At 40.1% G+C, this 24225-nt stretch overlaps 1 long non-coding RNA gene across 8 annotated transcripts; it reads left to right on the top strand.

Annotated features, from left to right (window-relative positions):
• The first annotated feature begins 7780 nt into the window (after positions 1-7780).
• On the top strand, positions 7781-24069 carry LOC116240698 (uncharacterized). Of its 8 annotated transcripts, XR_016464788.1 has the most exons (11): positions 7781-8241; positions 8683-8784; positions 9064-9155; positions 10438-10539; positions 10920-11077; positions 11355-11592; positions 13962-14119; positions 14557-14674; positions 15942-16008; positions 22032-22429; positions 23856-24069. It is a non-coding gene; the product is annotated as an uncharacterized LOC116240698 (long non-coding RNA). The 8 variants fall into 8 exon arrangements; XR_016464786.1 differs by lacking the exon at positions 8683-8784 and having other exon boundaries at positions 23803-24069; XR_016464790.1 differs by lacking the exon at positions 8683-8784 and having other exon boundaries at positions 13962-14150.
• Positions 24070-24225: the final 156 nt, after the last annotated feature.

The raw sequence follows: 24225 nt of genomic DNA, 5'->3' as shown, positions 1-24225 counted from the left end.
ACTGACTTCTACAACCCTTCTCATTAGCTGCCCTGAGTGTAAAAGCATGACAGCTTATGGCCTGCAGATACTATGGTAAGGACTATATAAGTACCTACAAATATTTGACAAATTGTAGTAGTATAAATATATTAGAATCTGTAGTCTTTTTTTCTATTATTAAAAATACATCATTATGAGGCTGTAATTTGCAGTCAGATAGTTTGGAGGGGGAAAAAAAAAACCAAAACCACCAAAAAAGTAAAATAGCTGCCACCGTTCTAGATGTACCAGTAATATGTATTTTCAGATTGAATATCAGGAAGAATTTCTTCTCAGAAAGAGTGGTGAGGCAGTGGCACAGGCTGCCCAGGGAGGTGGTGGAGTCACTGTCCCTGGAGGTGTCCAAGAACTGTGTGGATGTGGCACTCAGGGACTCGGTTAGTGGCATGGTGGGGATGGGCTGATTGTTGGATCTTAGAGATCTTTCCCAACTTTAATGATCCTGTGATTCTGAAAAAAATTGTTAAATATTTTAATAATAGCCATTATAAAAGGCTAAGTTAAAGGTTAAGTTGCCATTTGACCATGACTGGCTATCCTAAAATGAGCTGCCATGTTTTCAGTGCCCTGTCATCTACTAGACTTGAAGTTAGAAAAGGATTGGTAGTTGTTGCCCATAAATTATTTAAGTGGTATTGTCACTATTTTGTCATCTAGAAGGACCAAAATGCTTTCAGTTTTAATTCTGCAGTGTTGTTTATGCAGAGATGCTCTGCAGCGCCCAGTTACTCTGAATAGGTTTCTTTTCCTCTGAACCATCATTGGTTCAGAGGAAACATCAGTTTCCATCTGAAACATCAGTGCTGTGTTGGAAAAACGAAATTACTATTATGTTGAATTTTACAGCTTTTTCTCTTAAAAGTGCAAGATTACCGCGTCAACATTAAAAATTACAGGTTGCTTTGCCAGTGGCATGCCTTTTCTGCTCTAATTGTTCTTATCTGCGTTAACCTGAAAGGACAAAAGATACTGTTTTGGGTAAGCAGCTGTTGTGTTACTTTACTTCAGTGATTTTTATCATTTGAACTGAAGATCTAGGCTGTATCTGTTAACAGGCTATGACTTTCCAAAAGCTTTGTGCAGTCTTTCTGGTGCTCATCAACTAGGAACTATATTAGAGCAGGTGAGGTGCAATTACTGTGGATGGTTTCTACTCTGGTGTACTGGAGGTAGTTGCTGTTTACAGTTGCAGTTCAAAGGAGATTGTGCTCCTGTAGATTTCAGGACTATCAGGAAGGATGAGGAGGCAGATCTTGACAAAATCATTTATAGTCAGAAGGCAATCATGCTGGAAGGTATCAGCCACGCTGGAATGCAGGTATGCTAGAATATTTTTGGGGATCTTCTACAGTGTTGGAATTCAGAAGTGTTTTTGTTTATAATTGGGATGGAATACAGGACATGCACAGCTATGTCAGGTTGGATCAGGCCCTGGGCAACCTGATCTATCTGTGCGTGTCCGTGTTCATGGCAGGGGACTTGGGCTAAATGACCTTTAAAGGTCCCTTCCAACTGTAAGGACTCTATATTTCTATGATCTAAGTCTGATCTACATATGTATGAGGTGCAACATGCTGAGCATTAGACAGCGAGAGAGAGTTTCAGTTTTCTTTTGAGGTGAATGATTACTTATTAAATTACCAGTTTTAAGTCATATAAAACTAGTGTTCTCATGGAGTTTCATACTTGAGTGTTTTGGCTATCAAAAATTCTAATCATTGAATTACTGGGGGGAACTCGATTTATTCTCATTTGTTTGAAGTGTTTGGTATTGGTTTTTTTTCTGTTTTCTTTTGGGGTAGGGGAAGGGTGGAGGGTGGTATTGATGTATCTGCACTGAGTTTTGTTGTGGCAACAAGTTCTCAGAAAGTACCTTGAATTATCTTGAAACATCGATGGGTTTACTCCATGATTGATAGAAAGGAAGAGATGAATACTAAAGTTTAAAATATCTATAGAATAAATATAAAATTAATATCTAGTATTGGTAACTGATATTCCCTAGATGGATGGTCAGTTTATGGCATAGTTTTAGATGCTTATATTTTGTGCACGTCTGTGGGAAAGCAACATGTTAATTACCTGAAAGGTGGGTTTTTATTATTTTTTTCAATACTTTAATACTATTTTGATGATATGGTTTTGCCTTTGACCTTCCCATGATCGTGCAGTTGGTTAAATTGACTTTTACACTGTTTGTGCTCCAAAAAATAACAGTACCCAGCTGCAGTTGAAGCTGCCTTGCAGATTCAGAATTATTGGCTAGGAAGAGGAGAGGAATGAGTAGGCTCTCATATCCTCTGCAGAAATTGACTGTAAGAGCTCCATTTTCTGAAGAAACAAGACTTGAAATGGAAGATGACATCAGAAAGAATATTCTCCTCTACTGCTTTTTATCAGTTACCTGGTTAATGTCTGATAGACAGTCTCTAAATTGATGCTGCTCTGTGCCATCTCTGAAACGTAGTTTGCCAAGAAACAAACCTTTTGTTTACCAAAGGGAACTTTGAAACATCGATCGGAACATATGGGTTTAATTACTGTGTTGCCAGTCTCAGATGGGGAAAATTCTGTGGGAAATCTTTTATGGGGAGAAAAGGCCACCTGCAACCTCTCTTTCTTGGGAATTTGTTCTTGGATAGACCCGTCATGCAATTCTTGTTATGTTTACAGCTGTATATATATGTGGTGTGATTAGAAATAGATAAATGCTTTAGTGCCATGTATTAATAATGAGTCTGCCAAGAGACTATTCCTAAAATTCCTTCTCGTCCACACAAGTAATGGAAAATGCAGTAGTTAATATAATACAGTATTTTATATCATACTTTATTATTGAAGATATTCAGATTGAAATCCTAATTATACACTGTAATCCATTGGTGTTCTATAGTTAGCTGCTGTGGACTGCTGATTGCAAAAAGGAATGACAAATTGTAAAAATAATTTGTCAGTTGTATTTTAAAACTCAGCTGCTTGGCTTTTATTGCCTTGGTACATGTGAAGAAAAACTTTGCTTAGTTTTATAGGAAAACCTGGCTTGCAAAGAAATCAGTTCTAGTTCTGGAATACTTGTATTATTCAGAGTTTGATTAAAACAGGTCCTGAGGAACCTGTGTGAAGAGAGAGAGTTGTTTGTTGTGCTGCTCAAAGAGGTGTTTGTTTGTTCATTAGGAGATAATGGTTTATTAAAACAAACAAACAACAACAAAAAAAAAACCTTAATGAAACCAAATAGTAAATATAAGGAATTTGAAGAAGTTGGGCATTCAGTATCTTCATTAACAACAATAAAATTAAATAATAATAATACTATTTTGTTTATTCTGCATCAGTAATTCCAAATGTTCTGGAGGAGGTTTGGTAAGGCAGAAAAATTTGCTCTATTATTTCCTCCCATGCATTTTTTCTGAGCAAAATTGAGTTTCAGGGAGAGCCCCAGAAAGCTGCCGTGTGGATGGATTTTTTGTCATACTGAACTTTAGGCATTCTTCCAGAAAATTCCTTTTTTTAAAAGACAGTCATACATTTTATGGTTGCATCAGTGACCTCAACATCAGAGGCTCACCCTACATGCTCTTGAAATAAACAGTTTGTTACCCTCCTACACAAGGAGGCATATTACCAATATCCTGCAAGTACATCTTCTGCCTTTTACCTCAGAGTGCTACATCCTGGTTTTGCAGTTTTAGACACCAGCCAAAGACTGCACAGGTTTATGGAAGTTATAGCTGTGTAGTCTACACACTAAAGCAGGGTTTGAAGGCAGAGTTTGAATGGAAATTTTCTTTTCTTTATGAGAGTGGTGAGATGCTGGCATAGACTCTTCAGAGAGGTTGTGGTTTCTCTGTCCCTGGAGGTGTTCACGACCAGGTTGGATGGAGCCCTGGGCAGCCTGCTCTAGTACCAGATCTGGAGGTTGGTGGCCCTGCCTATGGCAGGGGGATTGGAACTTTTGAAGATCCTTGGGGTCTTTTCCAACCCAAGCCATCCTATGATTCTATGAGCCCACTACTTCACAAAATAGTGTTGTAGAATAAGACGTTTTCCCACTTTTGTGTTTCTCTTGCACATAGTTCTGTAATGTGGTCCTCTGAGCTGGGTGGTTTGGAAAAAGAGGAGCGATTACCACATTTCAGTTCCTGTAGAGTCCTGTAATCTTCCTGTATCTTATGAAGGATAATATGATAACATCCCAACAGTGATGGTAGCCCTTCTAGACTACACTGGGGAGCCTCTTTAAGCATGGCAAGCTGCATTTCCAATTTGGGAAACACCTGTTTAAGCATCTTTTTGAGACCATTGAAATCCAGATCGCAGCCAACTACATAGCTGCAAGTAGTCAGAATTCAATGTCTTCGTTGATATGAAGGGACGTTGGTTTGCAAGTGGGTTTAGATGAGCAGAGTTGTTCCTGTCCCCCAGGATGGGCACTCAAAACTAAGGGCACTTTGAGGACTTCTGCAACGTAATTTAGAATGAATTGTTATAGTTCTAAAAGCCTCTGATTTCCTTTGTAGATTTGAGTAGGGCTGATACTACTCATAACCTGTTTTGCACAGAGTAGCCTAGCAACAAATGGCAACTTGACGTTATTCCAGATTTCTAATGTAGATATGCTACTGTGTTGAAAGTGGCTGAAGTTTAACTTTGAGTTTTACTTCTATTGTTTGAATACTTGAGGGACTTACTGCAGATTTCAAACTTTATAATAAATTTCTGAGGGGATGAACATTGGTCTGAATATCTAAAACTGAGATTGATTTTTATCAACAATGGAAGGCAGCGATACTCATGATTTCCCTGTTTGTACCTAAATGGTGGTGCAGGTTTTTTTTGCCTGTTCAAATGGTGCTGCTGACAGGCTGGTTTGCTTCTTTATTTTTACCTTCTTATTGCTGATGATGTGGTCGAACAGCCACATTCCTGCAGCCATTCCGCCTTATTGTGTCAGTACATGTTCAGAAATATTTAGAATTTTTTTTAATTGTTCACAATTCAGGTCATTTTCTCTGTGTTGAAAGTAATAGAATGTAGGTACTGGTTATGTATGCATGCAAACTACAAAATGCTGCTGAAAGGATTTTACAAAAGGAAATCCTAATAGAGCGGAACTGAATGATGAGAGATTATAGAGAAAAGCTGCAGAAACAGTAGTAAACAAACAGGATGGCTGGAAAGAAATGCATTGCTTTATTTGAAATCATACCCATATTATAAATAAGGGGAGAAAGCCTTATTAGCAAAGTCGCTGGCCTCAGCTGAATGGTTTTCCTTTACAAAGCAGTAGAGGGCAAATGGTGCATGCATTTAATGAAAGATCAAAATCAAGGTGGTCATTAGGAACCCGTGGCAATTTGCTGCAGCAGCTGAGTGCCTGTGTTTGATGCAGAGGCTGAGCTGGGAGCTGAGGGGGTTCTGCTGTCCATCTGCCTGCTGGCCAGTTGCTGGCTGGTGCTCTCAAAAGTCTTAGTACTGATGGACCCTGGAATGTGGTTCTGCTTACCTCTTGTAGTGCAGCTGGTCCGTGGTCCCATGTGAATGCTTTACAACATGGTGCACTGCCACTGAATATTTTCAGTACGTACAGAACATCTCTTACATAAAAACATGCAGAGAATATTGTTCCTTGGTCTAATGTTGCTGTTTCTTTAGGAACAATTTCTATTAGCTGTTGACAAATGTCTTAACTATGTACAATTTGATTCTGCAGCAGGGGCCACCCTGGATGTTAATCAATGCCTTGTAGAGCAAAAACCCAAGTACAGCTGTCATACCCTGCTCTGCTGCAGGTGAGCAAAAAGTGAATTTGATACTCATGCTTATAACACAGAACGGAAGTGCTATAGCTCTTGCCATCCTTTGCTCACATTCAACCTTCCCTCTTGCCAGCAGCTGATGTTTAGGCAAGATGCCCTCCTCATCTGAGGCTTTCCCAGGCACGGGGCTCTGTGGCTAAATTCTGTCTGATGTGTCATGAGTTTGGGCAGTGTTTAATTCCCAAGGTGGCACGAAAAGTGGTGGGGAGACAAGTGCAATGCATCTTGTGCTCTCTTTTAGGATGAGAGGCGGTAGCCTCAGGTTGTGCTGGAGGGGGGTCAGATTGGATATTAGGAACAATTTCTTGTGTCTGCAGCTGAGTTTCTGAACTCCCTCTGCATTCTGTGCAGCCCTGCATTGTGTCTCAGCTGAACATCTTCTGGCTGTGGAATTTAGTGTGACCCAGACCTATATATAGGATGGGCAAATACATCACGAAGCAGATGAGAGGCCTTTATCTTTAGTCTAGAGTGGCTGCTGGAGGCCAGGAAGGCATTTTGGGTTCCCACAAAGGCACTGAGCCGCTGTGCCTGCTGCTGTGCATACTGAAAGAGCTGGGTTGCCCTGTGGGTGACAGTGGGAGCGCAGACACCTGAACTTTGGTGACTTGTGTTGGAGCTGACTCAGTGTGCTGCTAGGCACAGCGTTAATCCAATACAGGATACTTTTGCCAGAGGTGTGGAAGCTTTGTGATCTTTTTTTTTTTCTTCAGCACATGCCTGCCAGGCAATGTTTTCTATGCATCCAAAGCACAGTTGGTACTTGGAGATTTTTATTTTCCTCTGAATGTACATAAAAGCCTTTCTGTTTGGGGAATGCAGTTTTTAGAGATTGACCATTAGAGCAACGCAGAGATGCAGAACTTGTGAATAACTGTGATCCGAGCTACTCGTATTTGAGACCTAACCAACCAACACTTAATTCCACAGATTTTTAGGCTAACGTGAGCAGTTCTGGGCTGTGGATTTACTTCAATTTGATTTGGGTTTTGTCTTTGTTAGAATCGAGCACAGATGAGGGAAGGATGTGTTTGAGATGGAGTGAGCCATCAGCTTCCTCACCATATTTTGCTGTCTTTGACAGAAGAACTTTTCAAAGCTCTCCATAACCTGGCATTGAACCCCTAAAGCAGGGATATGGCCATCCCCCACGTGTGCATGTGAAAGTTCCAGTGTATGTCACTAAAAGCCCTGTCTCCTTATTTAGATCTTTCTGAAGCAGAGATTTTTGCAATTGTAGCTGTGGTCTGGATTCATCTCCTTGGAGTTTTTCTTTGACAACAGTTACAATTACTGTCTTGAGGCATTTTTTTTTCTGTGTATTTTTTATATAAAGAAACATGCTACTAAAAGATGGACACTTTTGTAATGTTCTTGATCTTATGGGATGATCTTATTAACATAACTTTTCACAAATTCAAAAGCAAGAATAACCTTGCTTCATTTTATTCCTTTCTAAGCTATTAAAATCTACTTTGGAGCTATATGATTTTCCTACTTTGTTTGGAGAAATTCAGATTTAAAATCTCTCCTTAACCCAGTCTTACATCTCAGCTATTCAATCAGATATTGCAACTATTTAATTTGTTGATAACTGGGAGGGGGAAAAAAAATCTCAGTTCAGGTTTTAATAGAGGTGCCTTCATGCTGTGGTAAATGACTTATTCTCATTAGTCCAAATTCACTCAGTTCCTAGGCTGTCAATACAACAATGGTATCATATACATTTGTGATACAGATTCTCTTCTCTGTTAACAATCTGCCTTTCAGATTTTCCTTTTTTTTTGGCAAAATTTCATGTTTTAACAAGCAGAAGTTTCTAGGCAGGCCTAGCTGCTTTGTTCCTATGGAAACAGAAGACTGTCTTCAAACAAACCGAGTTGCTGTGGCAACAACAGGTGGGTACAGAGGTGTGCTGAGGCAGTGTGGGGCCATCCTCTTGCATCTGGTGGGAGACAGTGCTGGATGCCCCAGGAGGGAGAAAAGGGTTCCCTGGGAGCAGATAATGGCACCTAAGCCTTAAAAGGCCAAACGCACTCCAAGCCCCAGCTTGTATCTCCTTTTGCTTTTAGCCATGAAGCACTCTATTCTGTCATGTTTTGTCACTTCTCAGTAGATTCAGTAGATTTACTGAATCTGTTACTGATGAGTGGCTTTGAAGAAATTAAAGAGGAGTTATTATTTTTAAGTCAGCTTGAAAATATTTCTAATCAAAACACATGTGATGGCAGTTTTAGGATGAGATGCTGGAGAGCAGCCCTGTTGAAAGAGATCTGTGGGTTCTGGTTGACTGCAAGTTGAACACTACCCAGCAGTGTGCCCTGGCAGCCCGAAGGGCCAACCATGCTCTGGGGTGCACCAGGTCCAGCACTACTACAAGGTGAGGGGAAGGAATGTCCTGTTGTCCTCTGCACTTTCTGGCTTCACCTCCAGCACTGGGTGCAAATTGGGTGCCACAATGAAGAAGGACATAAAACCATTAGAGAGCATTCAAAGGAGAGCTATAAAGATGGGTCTGAGGGCAAGGTGTATGAGAAGCATCAGGTTGTGGATTAGAAAAAGGTTCTTCACCAAGACGGTGGCCAAGCAGTGGGCACAGCCCTAAGCTGCCAGAATTCAAGAAGCATCTGGACAGTGCTCTCAGACGTAGGGTTTGAATGTTGGGTGATCCTGTATGGAGCCAGGAGTTGGAATCAAGCAGCAGTTGGTGGAGTCACCAACCCTGGAGGTGTTCAAGGAGCGTTTGAATGTTGTGTTGAGGGACGTGGTTTAGTGAGTACTATTGGTGATGGGTGGTTGGTTAGACTGGATGATCTTGTAGGTCTTCCAACCTTGGTGATTCTGTGATTCTGTGACCTGATCCTGTCTTCCTTCCAACTTGGGATGATCTGTGACTCCGTGGCAATCCTGCGTGTGATTGCAGGTATAAAACAAGGTCCTGTTTGAAGTATTTTCTCCTCTTTAATGTAAAAATCCATGTAAAATATGTAGAGATGGTATAGGGAAGATGTAATCATAGCACAGAATAGCAAGTAAAAGGGGAAGTCTGGCTCAGCTGTGGGAATGTGAAGAGAGATGTATATACCCACCAGGAAGGAAATGTCAGGGAGGGCTGTAGCAGAGCTGCAACAGCATGCTGTGCAACCTGAGCGGGTTGTTAATCATGCAAGACAAGCTTTTTGTCATGCATATTTAAAACCAGGTACATTTGATGAAGCACTGTATGATGAAAATGTTTTCTTCATCAAGTCAGAAGAAATGCCTGCGTCCTTCCTTCTGAAGATGCAGAAGCTGGTAAGTGACTGAGCAGCTCTGGGCTGGCAGAGGGAGGGAGCATCCTGCTGCCCCTTCCACCTCGATGGCCTCTGTTTTTAGCCCTGTTCTTCTTGCCAAGCCTTGAGTGGCACAGGCAAACACAAAATTTGGGGTATCAGCTCCAATAAGGATAAAGCAGCACAAGACCACTTTAGAAAGGAGTCACCTGCTTCAGTTGAAGTCGTGGTAAGTGCACCCTGAATGGTGAACTCTGCAAGCAAATGTGGCAGGAAAAGCAACAACAGTGCTGCTCAGGTGTGTGCTCTGAGGTGCCGTAAGGGATGTAGGAGTTACAGCTCTAAATGTGAGGCATTTGGGAGATGAAAGGAAATAAATTACGACCAGGAAGGTTGTAATTTAGGGATTTAGGTGAACTTCAAAATGGGAAATGCCTTTACTATATTGAATGGTTTATGCTGTAAGTGATTAAAGTCACAGATACCCTTAGACAACTGGGAGGAGAGAGTAAGAATAGTATATCAAATAAAACTGTGCTTTAAATTTTTGCAACAAGACTTCTGAGAAACAGAAACCCTCAAGTAGTTTCCTGAGTGTGGAGGGTGGGAAAGCCAACTCTAAGAGGTACGAGTGGCAGCTGAATGCCACAGTGCCCATTAGATGAGTAATTGCAATTTGTGCCTAAAGGAACAGCCATGTCCTATCTCTGTTAGGGACTGATACAGAAGTGTATCCGGTGCCTCTAGCAGCTCAGACTGGAGGTTTTATGTAAGGCAGTCTTTCCCCGCCCACCAGCCTTTCAGCAAGACAGAGTAAAAACAAAGTAGGTTCTATACGGTAGCACGCTTGAGTAACTATTTCCAATCCATTTATAATCCTGTCAAGATTCTGTGCCATTCCTCCTGGGACAAACAAATCTATTAAAGGGACTTCTCTCATACACTTGCTAAATGGACAGTGTTCTTTGGTTCAGACTATCCTGTGAAATTATTCTCCTGTAGAGAATATCAAAAACGCAAGTCTTGAATAATAGATTTCCCGAGTGAAATAGCTTCCATGCAGGCATTGCACTACATGTTCTTAAAGCAGAGAAACAAGCTTAATAATTTAATGTCTTCCCTATTTTTCTCCTCACAAACCGTACAAAACTTGCCATCAGTGCTCCAGTTTACAAGGCAAGCTACTGCAGGGTCCTCTTTTGCAGGACACCAGTGCTTCTTTGGAAGCAGGATTTTCTCTGAGTTTTAGCTTGGATTGAAATGATTTCATATATTTGATTCATCTCTCTAAATACTCTCTTTAGCAGGTGTTTGATCGGGCAATCACAACTGTGTCCTGCAGAACCACCAATGACCGATGAACAAGGAAATGCTGTATTGAATAACATACCCAACATGCCTAAGCAGTAGGTTTTGGTAACCATTTTTCAGACTTACTGCTTATACACCACTTTGTTCGGTGAGACTGATTGCTGGTTTAGCTTACCACATCAGTGCTATTGTCCTTAGACATATTTCTCCACCCACTCTCTCCAGTTTAAAGACTCCAGCCACTTACTGTACACAGGCATAGCTTAGTGCTCCATGGCACTATGTACTTGTGTGTGTGTCCATCTGTGCCCTGTGCTGCTCTCACCGCTCCCCTTGGCAGCATCCTCTCTGTGCCACTGAGTTCTCCTTCCTTCTCTCAAACAGAGTGACTGATGGATGTAAGATTAATCCCGTTTCTATTTCAGTTGTAAAGTTGGTGTGCCCTCAATGTTTCCTATTTCTGTTTGTCTAATAGGAAAAATAACATCTGCCAGCAAACCATGACTTAAGCAAGAATTAAAAAATAAGCCAACACTTCATCACATGTTGAGAATGTGGTGTCTTGTCTGTATAAGGAAGAGATTTGCCAATTTTTCTTGATAATGCCTTGTAATGGAAATGTAACTTGTCCTGGTAAGCACCTGAATTGTTCCCCTCCATTCTGACAGAAAAATAAGAGTAAGAATTGTAATAAAATATGTACCTATGGCTACAGAAGAGCTTTTCCCAGCACTATGCTGTTGCTTCAGAAAGGATTTCTTAAACTTTTGTGACTAATGAAGATCTGATAGGAAAGCTGATGGGTAGAGATCAATTTTTTTACATAGTCTATTTCTGATTATCATTGTGACTACTTCAAAGTAACCGTAAAGAAGAACTGAGTGCATCTCCTTTCCCTTTTCATTTTCAGAAGTGAAGAGAGCCCACGAATACTGCATGGAACTGCTGCTTTTTCAATTAGAAAAATCTTTTACTGTGAAGATGTCTTGGGGAACCTTAGGAGAGAATACAGCTGGAACATGCCATGGGTGGTCTGCTCATCACCTAGAATGACACTTACTTTAAATGCTTCTTGCTGGGAATAAAGTCAACTGAAAAACGTTATGCTGGGTGAAACAGGACTCTGACAAGCCTGGAGTATGTCTCAGGTGGGTGAACTCCTACAGAATGAGCACATAATGCAATTTATGTCTGTATTCTGTGCACAGTTGCACTGCAAATGACACACGGTGTTCTTGGCACTCCAGGCAACTTCCTAAGTATGAGTGTGTTTGCTTTTATTTCCTCTTCCTCTGACGGCTGTTGTGGCAGAGTTTGCAAATAAGTTTCGTTTACTTGAGGGAGTACGAGGGTGAGATAAGTTCAGAATTTGTATTCTTCTGATCTAAGCTGTGTGCAGTGAAACCTGAAGAGTGAAATTTTAATCAATAAATAATGATTGCATACTTTTTAACGCGTTGGAATCTCTTCTTTGCAAAGCCAGTAATAGCTAATCTAATTCGAAGCTCAGTGACAATAGTTAGGAATTGTGCAGAGGGATATGCACACAACCTGAATGCTTGAAGAGGAGCTGACAGAACTAGATCCAGAAAATAAGGGTTACCTGAGGATGTTGCTTAGCGTGCGCTTCTCGATAGGGTGAGCATGTGCCTCACGAAGGATGAATCCATCACTCAGGACAGGAGTGTCTCTACAGCTACACATTGGAGGTGCTCGATATGCAGCTGTAGAAATTCCCCTCCTGATTCAGGCTGAGCTCTGTACACACTCAGCTCAATGCACATTGGGGTAGGAGAACAGTGCTTACCTTGCTCTGCTGAGGCTGTCCAACCCCGCTGTTCTGTGAGGGCATAAATGACACTGCTGCCAGGATGTTACCCTGTCACCCTCAGGCCTGACCTCCTACGTATGTCTCAGATGTTAAACCTAGATTTAGAGCTCTGTTTAATGAAGATTCCCCGCTATCTACATGCTTGCCTTGTCAATCGAGCTACTACTTCCTCACAAAGCGGAAAATTGCACATTAGGTCCTGGTGCACCTTGCTGGGATGCTAACAATAAGTCGTCCCTTTGACAGAATAGGACCTTGTCAGTGAACTTGCACCAACATCTTTAGGAATGGGCACCAGGCAAAGATAGTAGGAAGACAGTAGGAAGGAGACAAGTTGGTCTCCTGGGAAAAGGGCCCTCAAAAACAGTCCTAGGGCTTTCCCTGAGGCTTCCTAAGATTGGTCCTGTTGGCCCAAAGAAGACTCTAGATGTTGTTGCTCAGCAAAGTTGACAGTTCATTTTGTGCTTGAAATGAGTGCTAAATGAGACTTCTCTAGGGCAGCTGTATAACTCATTGCTCAATATGAAAGAAAATGAGGCTGCTCCAGGCTTGCTTGATAGTGTTTTTTCAGTGTTTTCAGATCCTGGTCACACGTGGTTTCAGCCTACGTTTCTTGTACCTCTGCAGAAGCTTTGTTCTTGTGCTCTTGGAAAAGCAAATTAAGAATAATTGGCTTAGTTCTATGTCCGCTAGTCATCCATCTCTTTGGAACTAAAAATGGTGCTTCTGACTGTAAGGTTCAGTAAGCACACTAATTTTGGTATATTTTTTCAGAGACACATGTTGACTGTATATGTTTGTGCTGGCACTGAATGTACTTGCCAGCCTGTCTGACAGATAGCCTGATACAACAAGGATTGCTGCAGTGCACTTGTCTAAGGTTGACATACGTTCTGTATCAGTCACTTAGAAAAATACTGCCCATTGTCATATTACTGGTTTGGGGTAATTTCATTTGTTGGGCGGGGGCAAAAAATGCTGCATTTCTTCTCCTCCTCCTCCATCTCAACCTTCACTGAAGTGCATGAGTGACAGCATAAAAAGGAATAAAGATACTGAGGAAAACATGAACTTGACACAAATGGCAATTTCAGAGTGCCTCAGAGCATTTCTTGAAAAAATGCCAAGCTCAAAAACCAGAGAAAAGAGCTGAGATAAACATAAATACTTTGACCAGTGGGTGTTAGTACACAAGGGTGTTTAAAGACAGGAATATGACAACCTAAGAAGTGTTTTTAAAATGAAATGAAATTGGCTTGTAATTCTGTAATGTGCCTGCATGGATCAAGGCGTGGTGTCAAATGTTAGCTTCTTTGCTCCTTCAGTTTCCATAAGTCTGAGTTCAGCCTCAAAGGCATAATCTCTCGTTGTCATCTGGGCCTGCAAAGGACTGATTTGATGATCATGTAAACATATGTCTTTTCCCTCACCTCTTCTCACTGGGGAAAATCACTTTTGGCACGGCAGAACTTATTCAAATGTCAAATTTTGTTTGAAATCTTGTTTCTTTTTTAAGACTGGCATTTTTTCTTGTCTAGGTTGTTCTTGAAAACAAATACTAAAGTGGGTTGTAATAAAATATTATCTCGTCTGTGAAAATAATCTGCTCTGTGTAATTACTGCAGGTGCTGTCAGAATGGTATAATTTAAGTCCTGTTTTTTGTTTTTGTTTTTTCTTTTTTCCAGTGCAAGAAAAGGAGCTAATCATTATAAAAACTCCCATTATTTAGGAAGTCACTACTCAAAATGAATTCAGCTTTTTTGATGACAAGTGATTTCTCTCACCCCAAGGAGCATTTCAGAGCATCCACACAACAACCATGCATGAACCCCAGCTGGTGAAGGTATGGGACCCTCCTTTCAGCTGTGGTACAGGTAGGAGCAAGGATCTGAGTATTATATGCAGTATTTGTAGAAAACAGTCCTTATAGAATGGTTTGAGTTGGAAGGGATCTTAAAGGTCATCTATCATCTTCTAAAACTGAGTCTTTGAGTGAGCTGAGATCATGGTAAACTGTTCAGCTGGAGAAGAGGCAGTCAGCAGTCCAGAACCACAGCCCCTGTCTGGTAAGCTGTAGCTGGGGAGAGAGATGGAAGAATTCTTCCTCTAGAATGTTCTACTTTACTTTACCTTTAAACTAATTCTTCAACATTTTATTTCATTGCTTCTGCTAAGAAAAATCTATCTGTTAAAAGTTCTGGAAGTCAAGGTAAGTACTTTGTGTGTCCTTTCTTCCTACCCTGTTTTTTGTCTCACTTAATTGCATCTGTGTTTCTGCAGGAGGCAAGATTCCAAGTGTCTTTACTCTGCAGTGCAGTCACAGCTCCCAGAAAACTGTCTTATGTTTATTCCCACTGCTCTGCATGACTGAGTGATTCTACTACATTCCTCTCTATCAGTAAGATACTGCAGTCTTAACAGATTTGAGCTGTTAAGTAATGTTCTTTGCTTTTGTAGCCTACTGCCACATCTTTATGGCTGGTACCATGCACCTCCCACTGCCTAATAACAGTAGGAGGTATGCAAGAGACTCTTTGAAGCGTCTGCTAAATAGACATGTTTCCTGTTGAAAGACCAGCTTGATATTTCTATTTAAATTGCTATATTTGACAAGCAGATGAGGGGACAACCACTGGTTGTTGTTAAAATCAGTGGAAGATCTTTGTGTATGGAACCAGTAGCTCAAAAGCCAAAAAAATGTAAAATTTAAGTACCTGGGTTAAACTTGTGGGGCAGGTGAATAGGATAGGTTACTCTTATGAAAGCAAAAGTTTAATAAAACTGCAGCTTCTTTTTGTTTATGTCTCAACTTAGGAAAAATTTTCCCTCACACTGGGAGAGGGAAATTGTAAACTCTATGTTTCCTGTTCTATAAGTGCTATGATATCCCTAACTGCACTAGTTTTTCCCTTCTGGCAAGGAAGATTGAAAGAATCATAGAATGGCTTGGGTTGGAAGGGACTTCAAGGATCATGAAGCTCCAACCCCCCTGCCACAGCCAGGGCCACCAACCTCCACATTTAGTACTAGACCAGGCTGCCCAGGGCTCCATCCAATCTGGCCTTGAACACCTCCAGGAACAGAACATCAAAACCCCTCAGTTAAGCATGTTATAGGAAAGGATATTTTCCCACCCCTATCTATATGCTTTTTTTTTTTTTTTTCTTTTCTCTCCAGTAGATGGTATTATTACCCTGCCACAGCAGTTGTTGTTTTGCCTTCAAATAAAGCACCAGTGAACAGAAGGGTATTCCATCTGTATTTGTAACTGGGGCTGATGGAAAGGTGAGACGAATTATTCACCTTCCTTAACTATTTAGATGCCAATTCCAGGTGTTCAGCTAAACTCTGCTTACAGTTAAGGGACAAGAGATGGGAAGGGGCTCCTGTAGAGCATGTTAAACACAATTGCAGAAGCATTTCCTTTACCATGAAGCCCCATGTTTCCCTCCACTTTCTCTGGAGAGAAAACCTGGATGAATCATACAACTGGTTACCTAACCATAGTATCTAGATGAACTCAATCAAGAATAGAGAAGTATTACTGCTTGCTAAGCTCCTATTAGTTTTTGAGAAACTTAACCTTAGAAAAATATACACTTCAAAAGTTAATTTTGCATTTACATTTAATTCAGTGCTTCATTCTCCTCTTTGACCTTTTTCAGGATGAGACAGTAAAACAGAGGTTTGAGGCACCCGGTATGGAGCACAGTGGGCTGGCCAGGACAACATGTGAGATCTTTTGGTAGAGTAATGTTAAAAAGCATCCTTCTAGTAGACTCCCCATAAAGTAACACTCATCTCCCAACTAGGCCAGTTAGACACACTTTCACATACTTTTTGTATGCAAGCCTTCCCCTGTCCCACCTGCACACTAAGTCGACCAGAAGTCATTTGGCCATGATAATGTAAGATAGCAGCTCCAAAAGTAATGCCTCCTATTTTATTGCTTTGGTCCACGATGTCAGGGGCAGACGCTTGGGTATGGCAATAGAGGTTGAACTTCCTACCAGCATACTTTTCAGTTTTGTTGCTGTGTGACAGATGGCAGCAGAGGGGCAGTGTGACAAAATGGAACCTGATGTGGAAGTGCATATGAAGCAATGTTGTGAAATTCAATTCCTCTTTGTGGAAAAAGATTGCACCCACTGACATTCATTGATGCTTGTGAACATGGTGCATTTTTGCAACAACGCTGTCATAGCAGCTGTGAAAGAGTAGGTCAGTTCTGCTTGTGCAGATGTTTATGAGCATGGCATGCACGCTCTTGTTCATTGTTGGCAAAAAAATGCAGAACTAATGGTGGTGACTATGTTGAAAAATAGTGTTTAGTAGCTGAGAATTTGCTCAAATAGTGTTATTGTGCTCTTTCTATCTGTTGTAATTTCCATGGAAATAAATAGGAGGCAACTTATGTATCAATAAACATGAACTGTATCTGTAAGGAAGTATGTATACATACCTTAAGTGATTAGCTCACGTGCAGTCTGCAGGACAACATTCAGCATGGACTTGAGTCTAACATATCTATCAATAATCATGTATTAATCAATAATAAGACCTAGAAGAGCTCTAGGTATTTGTTAGCAAGAGCAGAGACTTTCCACAGTTCTGAAGGCACCTGTAGTCAGCAGGGATACAGCCAGTTACAGAATCCACTGAAATATTCTTGCACTGAGACATAATTTGAACTTATTCTCTTTTTCTTTACTTGCATCTTTTGAGATAATATTTGGGATCAGTGTTTTCAAACCTCGCATTCAGTGTCATAAAAGAAACAAATGTAGTGGCTGAACTGGCAGCCCTTGGCTGAGAATTCAGTGAGCTATGGTGGTTCCTCAGTATTCCTATCCAGTGTAGCATACTCAAAGATTTCCAATGTTAATTAATGATAACAGGAAAAATTTATTAAGTTAAAGCTATTCATAAGCAAAATACTGGACAATAGCCAAGAAAGATGGATAAAAGGTTGCTGAAGCTGGGAATTGCAATGTGCTAAGCACTAAATACCCAGAGAGTGAAGACAGAAAGCAAGTCAGAAAATAAATATGTGACAGGTAGAGCCATAAACAAATTTAAGCAGACAGATAGTGAAAGCCATAACAAATTTAAAAGAAGATTAAAATGGATGAAATGAAAGTTCCAAGAGGCTGGAAATGAAACACAGAGAAATTGATAGATTTAAAGTTGCCTTCATGTCAAAATGAAGCCATAGGGGAAAGAAATTATCATTGTATTTGGGGGGAGAAAAAAAAAGATAGATACCTCCCTATACTCCCTCATTCAGCATGCTATTTGGGCAAGTTTTCTTCAAAGCATAGAAGAAAATGATCTGTAGCTATGATGTGTATGGTTATTTGAGACTTATATTAAACTTTCCTCTGCCATGGCAAAGGAACAGATTTGAGGTGTCTTGCTCAAGAAGTCTGTGGCTGAGCCAGAAACCAAAACTAGATGGCACTTGAGGGCATTCTTTCTCTCTCCTACGTGACTCTGACCTACATATTGGCATTATTGGACTGGCCGTGTCAAAGCAGTTAGTACTAAAAGACCAGGGCTTTGAGAGTCACTGCTTACACATCTTCTAGCTGTAGGTGTCCCTGTTTATTGCAGGGAGTTGGACTAAATAACCTCTAAGGATCCCTTTAACTCAAACAATTCTATGATTCTACCATTGTTAGTTTACAGCTGTGGGTGGAATCCAGAGGTAGGCATATGTGCCCATGCCCACTGTTTTCTGGAGCACTGTGACTTTCATCAATGGCAGATATTTTGTACCGTCTTTGAAATGATAAGACCCAATCCTCTAGGAATTTATTGTCTTAACTGGTGGATTTTTTGGTTTGTTTTATTATTTATACATGCTAGGGATTAGTATAGCATCAGATGCTGCAGAGATCATTGTCTGTTAGGTGTGAAATTAGTTACCTCTGGGACAGGAAAGTCTTGCAGCCATGTTGGTATGGTTCTGTGTCAGGAATAATGAACCTTGTAAGAGATATGGCTAACGAATCAGCTCAATACCACTCATCCACAACTTTTGGGGAAATAAACTAGCACTACGTGTAATTACCATCGTAAGAGGTGCTAGCTGAAATACTTTCACAATAGGCATGGCAAACAATGATTGAGGGCTCATAGATCAAGATCAACATTGTTAGCTTCCCTATCCTTTCTAGTTATTTCACTCATTGTTCATGTACAGAGCTTAAAACTCACACAGCTTGACTTCAAGAGGAAGCTGCCATTTCCATAGAGCCATGTTGATGGTGAAAGTTCAGGTGAGGATTTGACAGGATAGCCAAAGTTTTCATTGTCCAAAAAGATGCTTACGGGAGTTTGAGGCAACACTTCAGTTGTGGAGAATAAATGTCTGTGACCTCAAACATAAGGTACTTAATTTTCCTGAAACATCAGCCTTGGCCGGCAGGGTAGATATGTATGCCAGCATTTGGATGAAAGAGAATGAAAGGATAGTTCGTCTGCCTCCAAAGTCTGCAAGGTGTTGTTGATCATAAGACAGTGTTGGTATCTTTATGTCAAGTTTTTGTGCCTTTGTATCAAGTCTTGTTTTGTTAAAAACAAAACAAAGCAACCAAGGAAACAAAGAACAGAATCTCATCAACTTAATTTGGAGTTGCTTAGCTCTCTGTTCTTGGATGTCAGGGTTTTTACTCGATGTTGTACTCTACAAGCTCAGAGAACACAGTCAGTTTTCATTATCACTGTAGCAGACTTATTAGAAGATAATTACTTATTCACTGGGAACTTGAATTGTAAGAACAATTTAAGGTTTTTTTCTGTTTCATTTTGAGTCCTTCTCATGCAATCCAACGACTGTTCTTTCTCAAAGATGCATGAAGGGTGGAAGAAGTTAATAATAAGTTCTTGCTGGAGAGAAGCACTTCAACAATAATTGTGTCTTTCAGGAGACTTCAGACATATAGTTTCCACCCACTCTGATCATTAAACCAGCACTGAATTGTTTCGTATTTGCATCCCCATCAGATTGATGCCTATTTATGACTGTTATGTTCTTTTAGGTACTAAAACCTGATTTTCTTTTCATGAATACAGATAAGGTCTTTTAGTTTTATTATGAGATGTGTAGTATGATTCCATAAATCTTCCTATTATTTATATTGTTTGAGCTGTTTGAACTTCAATCCCTTCTCACAAACCAGCTCAGCACAAGAATTAGCCAATCATATGTATCACTGAAGGATTTTTCATGTCTGACAGCTTAAATGTACTTGCATTCTATTTGTAGCTTAGTCTTCTAAGCCTCACACTTGGCTATAGTGTGTTCTTGTGGTCCTGGATGTTGTTTTGCTCCTCCTTGGGAATAGCTGTGAAAGTGTTTGTCTGGAATATAGAGGGCTGAATTGGTCTTGAACCTTGTGACATCTCCTTCTATCCACTCTTTTCCACTCTGTTAAGTTCCAGTTTAGAACAAGTTGCCATTAAGCACCTCAGAAACAGTATTGACTTAGAAACAGACATGCTGCTTTTATTAGCTCTGGCAAAATCAGCAAACTATGTTTCTGACCTAAATGAGCTGAACAGAAGTGGCTTTTCCCCATCAAAGAAAGATCTTGGATGGATACAAAATCTTATGGACTTGTAGATTTCATAATTGCATAGTCTCTGACACACACACACACACAAAAAAAAAGATACTTTAACTGAAATAAGGCTGCTTGCTACCTATTGCATAGGAAAGTTTTCAGTCCTTTAGGGCAAACTTTCCTAACCTGTGAAATAATATTTGCACAGTTGGATGACTGCAATGCCAAATCCTCAGAGGAGAAAGGCCTGCAGGTTAGCAAGTTAGGTCTGTGATGGGAGCTGCTTTTTTCAAAGGAGCAGGAACGAATACTCCCCACTTAGTTACAGGTCGAAAGTTCTGACTTTCTGCCCTTGTACTGACCAGCAGGATCTTTAACATCGTTCATCCCTGTTCTCCATGCTCTCTTCTTGACAAGATTGCTCGGCCCTTGGTGCACTCTGGTTTCCATCACGCAGAAGATAAAACATTGTAGTCCTCTCTCTGGCACAGTAGGCAGCTTAAAAAAAAACTCTGCTGAACTCAAGAGTCAGATCTGAACCCATCTAAAAATCCAAAGCCTTCAGACTTCAGCATGTACTTAAATATTAAAAGCTGTTTCTGAGAACTATCCTAGTCCAAGCTGAAAGATTATTTCTTTGAAGAAATATGACTCACAAGGATTAGAGGCTAAAACCCTTATCGTTGAGGAAGAATATCAAAAGTTTTACCAAAGAAAACTTCCAGAAGCTGAAGGTGGCTAAAAGTCACAACGTTACATTGAGAATGTGGTGAGCTGTGGTACTGTATCAGATGAGGATTTAAAATCTTTTTTTTTTTTTTTTAAACAGTAAAGCTGTTAGAAAGCAAGATTTTCATTGGAGGTGAAATGAGGTATGAGTTCTAAGGTTATGTTTGATATTTTAAATGCCTAAAATAAATGAAAACTGTTAGCAATTTAGGAGTCCCTATCAATCACCTTGAGGCAGGGAGGAAATTTTTCCCCTCAAGGGCTGTTTCTTTCTTTATAGATGCTGATTCACTTTTGACTGCATATTTTTTTTTTCATGCATCTGCCAGTAGAGTCCTAGATCACAACTGCACATAAACAGGGATTATTTTGCAATACAGACAATGGTATTTAAGGGCCTCCCCAGAAATACGTTTCCTTCTTAAATGGATGTAATCTTTGCAGTGCCTGCTCGTAGTGTCTGCAGTGGTGGTGTTGGCCAGTTGCTGTTTTTGTAGAAGTGGTTGCGTGTGAATGTGTATGAATTTTGAGGAAACCAAATTGCCACTGTGCAATCAGTACAGAACAAATACCTGCTTATTGTCATACTGTCAGGGTTTTCACAAGTTGTTCCTGTCACTTGCCTCATGACCCTCAAGGTATTTACTACAATCAGATGAGTCTGGGAAGTGTAGTTCATAACTGTGCTGTATACTGAAAACCACAGACTGAAAAGACATCAGTTTTGTGGTATATTGTTTCTGTCCACTTCCTGCCCTGGTTTATCCCTTAGAAACCTACAAGAGATTAACCACTACCTGCTGGTTGGTTGGTTGGTTGTTTTATTATTATTATTATTATTATTATTTTATTTTTTAGCTACCAACCTTACAGCCTCATCCCTTTCTAATATCAATCCCTACTTCACAGGTATCAGCCATCTTTTTTCCCAAACCATTTAACAGATTAACATCAATTAAGGTAAAATCTTGCTCAGCTAGTACTTAGCTTTGAGCTAAGTTCTATTTCAGACCAGAAGCAGTGCTTCGTGCCTGTTCTGATGATATCAGTTTGTCTAACAAAATAAATTTTCTCATTCACCTAATGATGCCTCACAGAAAGTATTGTAATGATTTTTTTTATGGTGAATTGTGTAGTGGTTCATCTATTTCTGATGATGCAATTTCTATGGCAGTGAACAGGTTATAGTGGATTTCCTATGACCAAACACATTTCTGACAGGGAGTGATACCTGTTGTAGGTTATGTGCTCTCTTCTATTAAGAAGGAGTCAATAGCAATAGCCAACAGAAGAGAAATACTCCAGATTCTAGGCTTCACTGCTACTTCACATCCTACCTCTAGTAAGGGGTGATCAGAAGATGACAGCTTTTTTAGAGGACCAACAAATGAATGAATGACCATAATCTCTCTCATGTCTGAGAGACTGACGAAGCATCTTCCTGTCTTGTCTTTGCAGTGATCCATCTGTCTGAGAACATTCCCATTTATCCTCCAGGGAGAGAATGTATCACACTCGGGCCTGTCTGAACTATCATTTCGTCTGCAAGAGGCAGAACAAGGACTGAGCAAGGAACTGGGTGAAATAAAGTCAACCTAAACCTGTGGGTTAATACCTGCATGGCATGCCAATATCGATGTGCTGGACAGCCCTTTCCATCAAAGTGCAGAATGTGGATCTGTGAAAGGAGTACAGAGAGCTGCAGAAAAATCTTTGCTCAGAAACCTGATGATATTTCCAGTGGAAAGATTTCCTTCCTCCAGCTTTGGCACAGACAGCTTCAGGGACACCTGAATATCAGTGGCACGTTGTGAGCACTTGTAAGCATGAGCTGATGTCTGAAGGCATAACTGAAGGTAAGGTTCCTGATACCTTTTCTTTTTAGGGAGTTCTGAATCTGAAAGATACAATGGCTTCAGATTCTACTGCAGAACTGGTCCTCTGCACACCACAACAGATTCAGTACAAAGTGAATCACAACAATGTTTATCTGATTCTCAGTCCGTAAAATAAAGCATGAATAACCTGGAAGATCTATTGCTTAGGGCAGTTAGCCACGCTTGTGACTTCTACCAGTTACTGTATCAAATACAGAGGGTGAACATGACATTCTGATAAGGCTTTGAACTATATGCTGTAGCTTATAAATTTCAATGCCATGCAGCGTATTTTGGTGCTGTTGCATACTGATGCAGTGCTGTGCAGGCATCACAGATTATTTTGCTGAAGTATAACAGAATCGTAAGAATTGTAAGAACAGAATCATAAGAAATAGGGTATAATGCCTTTGATTCATGAATAGTTTTGCTGGAATAAAGCTGCTTCGTATCAAACACAAATATTTAGAAACCAATACCTAGGATTTCTTGGAATGAAATGTTCTTATCCATCCCCTCCCTCATTTACATGGAAGAATAGGAATGAGGGTTTTTTCCTGTTTCTCCAAGAAAAAAAACAAAAAAACAAACTGTGGCTGGAACAAGGAAAGATGTTCCAAAAATTCGGGTGAAATATGCCAGATGGAAAGATTTTATGCTGTGACCAATATGCCAAAGAAGAGCAATGTTGTGCTAACAAATTAAGAGGTCTGGATGAGATAATGTAGGCTAGATAGCTTGCCACAGCTGGGCAAAAGACCATGAAGGCAGTCACAGGACTAACCTGGCACGGCATTAAAGCACAGACTGTAAGTATCACAGGCAATTTATTCTTACTTTTCATAATTTAAAACTGACTGAGAGGTAACTGCAAGTGTTGGAGGTGAGAGAGCTGTTCAAGGATTTGGTTATGGATGTTTGATGTCTGGCAAAGAGAGCCGTATGCTTCAACCATTGACAGTAAAAAGAGATGCTGGTTTCTTCCAAGCTTAAGCATTGCTAGAAGAATATTTAAGGGAATTAGGGCTAATCAAACAACTGTAAGTAATTCTTAAAATTAGATTACAAATTTGGTGCTTAAATATAACTACAAATTACATGTAGTATCTGCACTGTGTTCATGCAAGAAAATTAATCACATTAAGATGCCAATTATCATTTAGACAGGGTCAGAGCTGGTTCAAATTTTGAACAGCTATGAGTGGCAAAATAGGCATGACATTACTTGATGGCCTTTTTAGTTATTAAAAGCTAGTTCAGAACATTCAGGTTGTAGAGAGAGCACAGAAGGAAGGTCACACAAAGAAAAAAGGAATGCATGCTAGAAATTCATTATTCTGAATAAATTGCAGAGCTTGAGGTACTTTGAGAGAAAAATGAAAACAATTTTTTGTTGACCTTGAAGCCTTGAATTTGCTACGTTGGCCATCAACAACACTGGAAGGCGGCCTTTTCACAGATCTGCAACTCTGAAAAGTTTTTTGAATGCAGTACAGAAAAAAAAAAAAAAAGGTAAGTATGTTTAAGTTTGCTTCTTTATAACTTCCTTTACAAACATAGAAATGCATCCAAACAACTTTATTCTTGCAACATAATACTAATTGTAAGTGATCCTGGCAAGTCCCACTGTTGCCTTTTATTTAAACCACCTGAGATATGTAAGAACTGCAAGGCTCTTTTTCAAGACTGCTTTTTTTTTTTTTTTTTTTTTAAGTGATGATATCAAGTTTGATTAAGTTCCAGTGGTTTTTTTTTTTCGCTTGTTTGTTTGTTTG

Source organism: Phasianus colchicus, chromosome 2, assembly GCF_987193195.1.
Source record: "Phasianus colchicus chromosome 2, bPhaCol1.hap1.1, whole genome shotgun sequence".
NCBI lineage: Eukaryota > Metazoa > Chordata > Aves > Galliformes > Phasianidae > Phasianus > Phasianus colchicus.
This window is presented reverse-complemented; position numbering and strand designations above follow the sequence as displayed.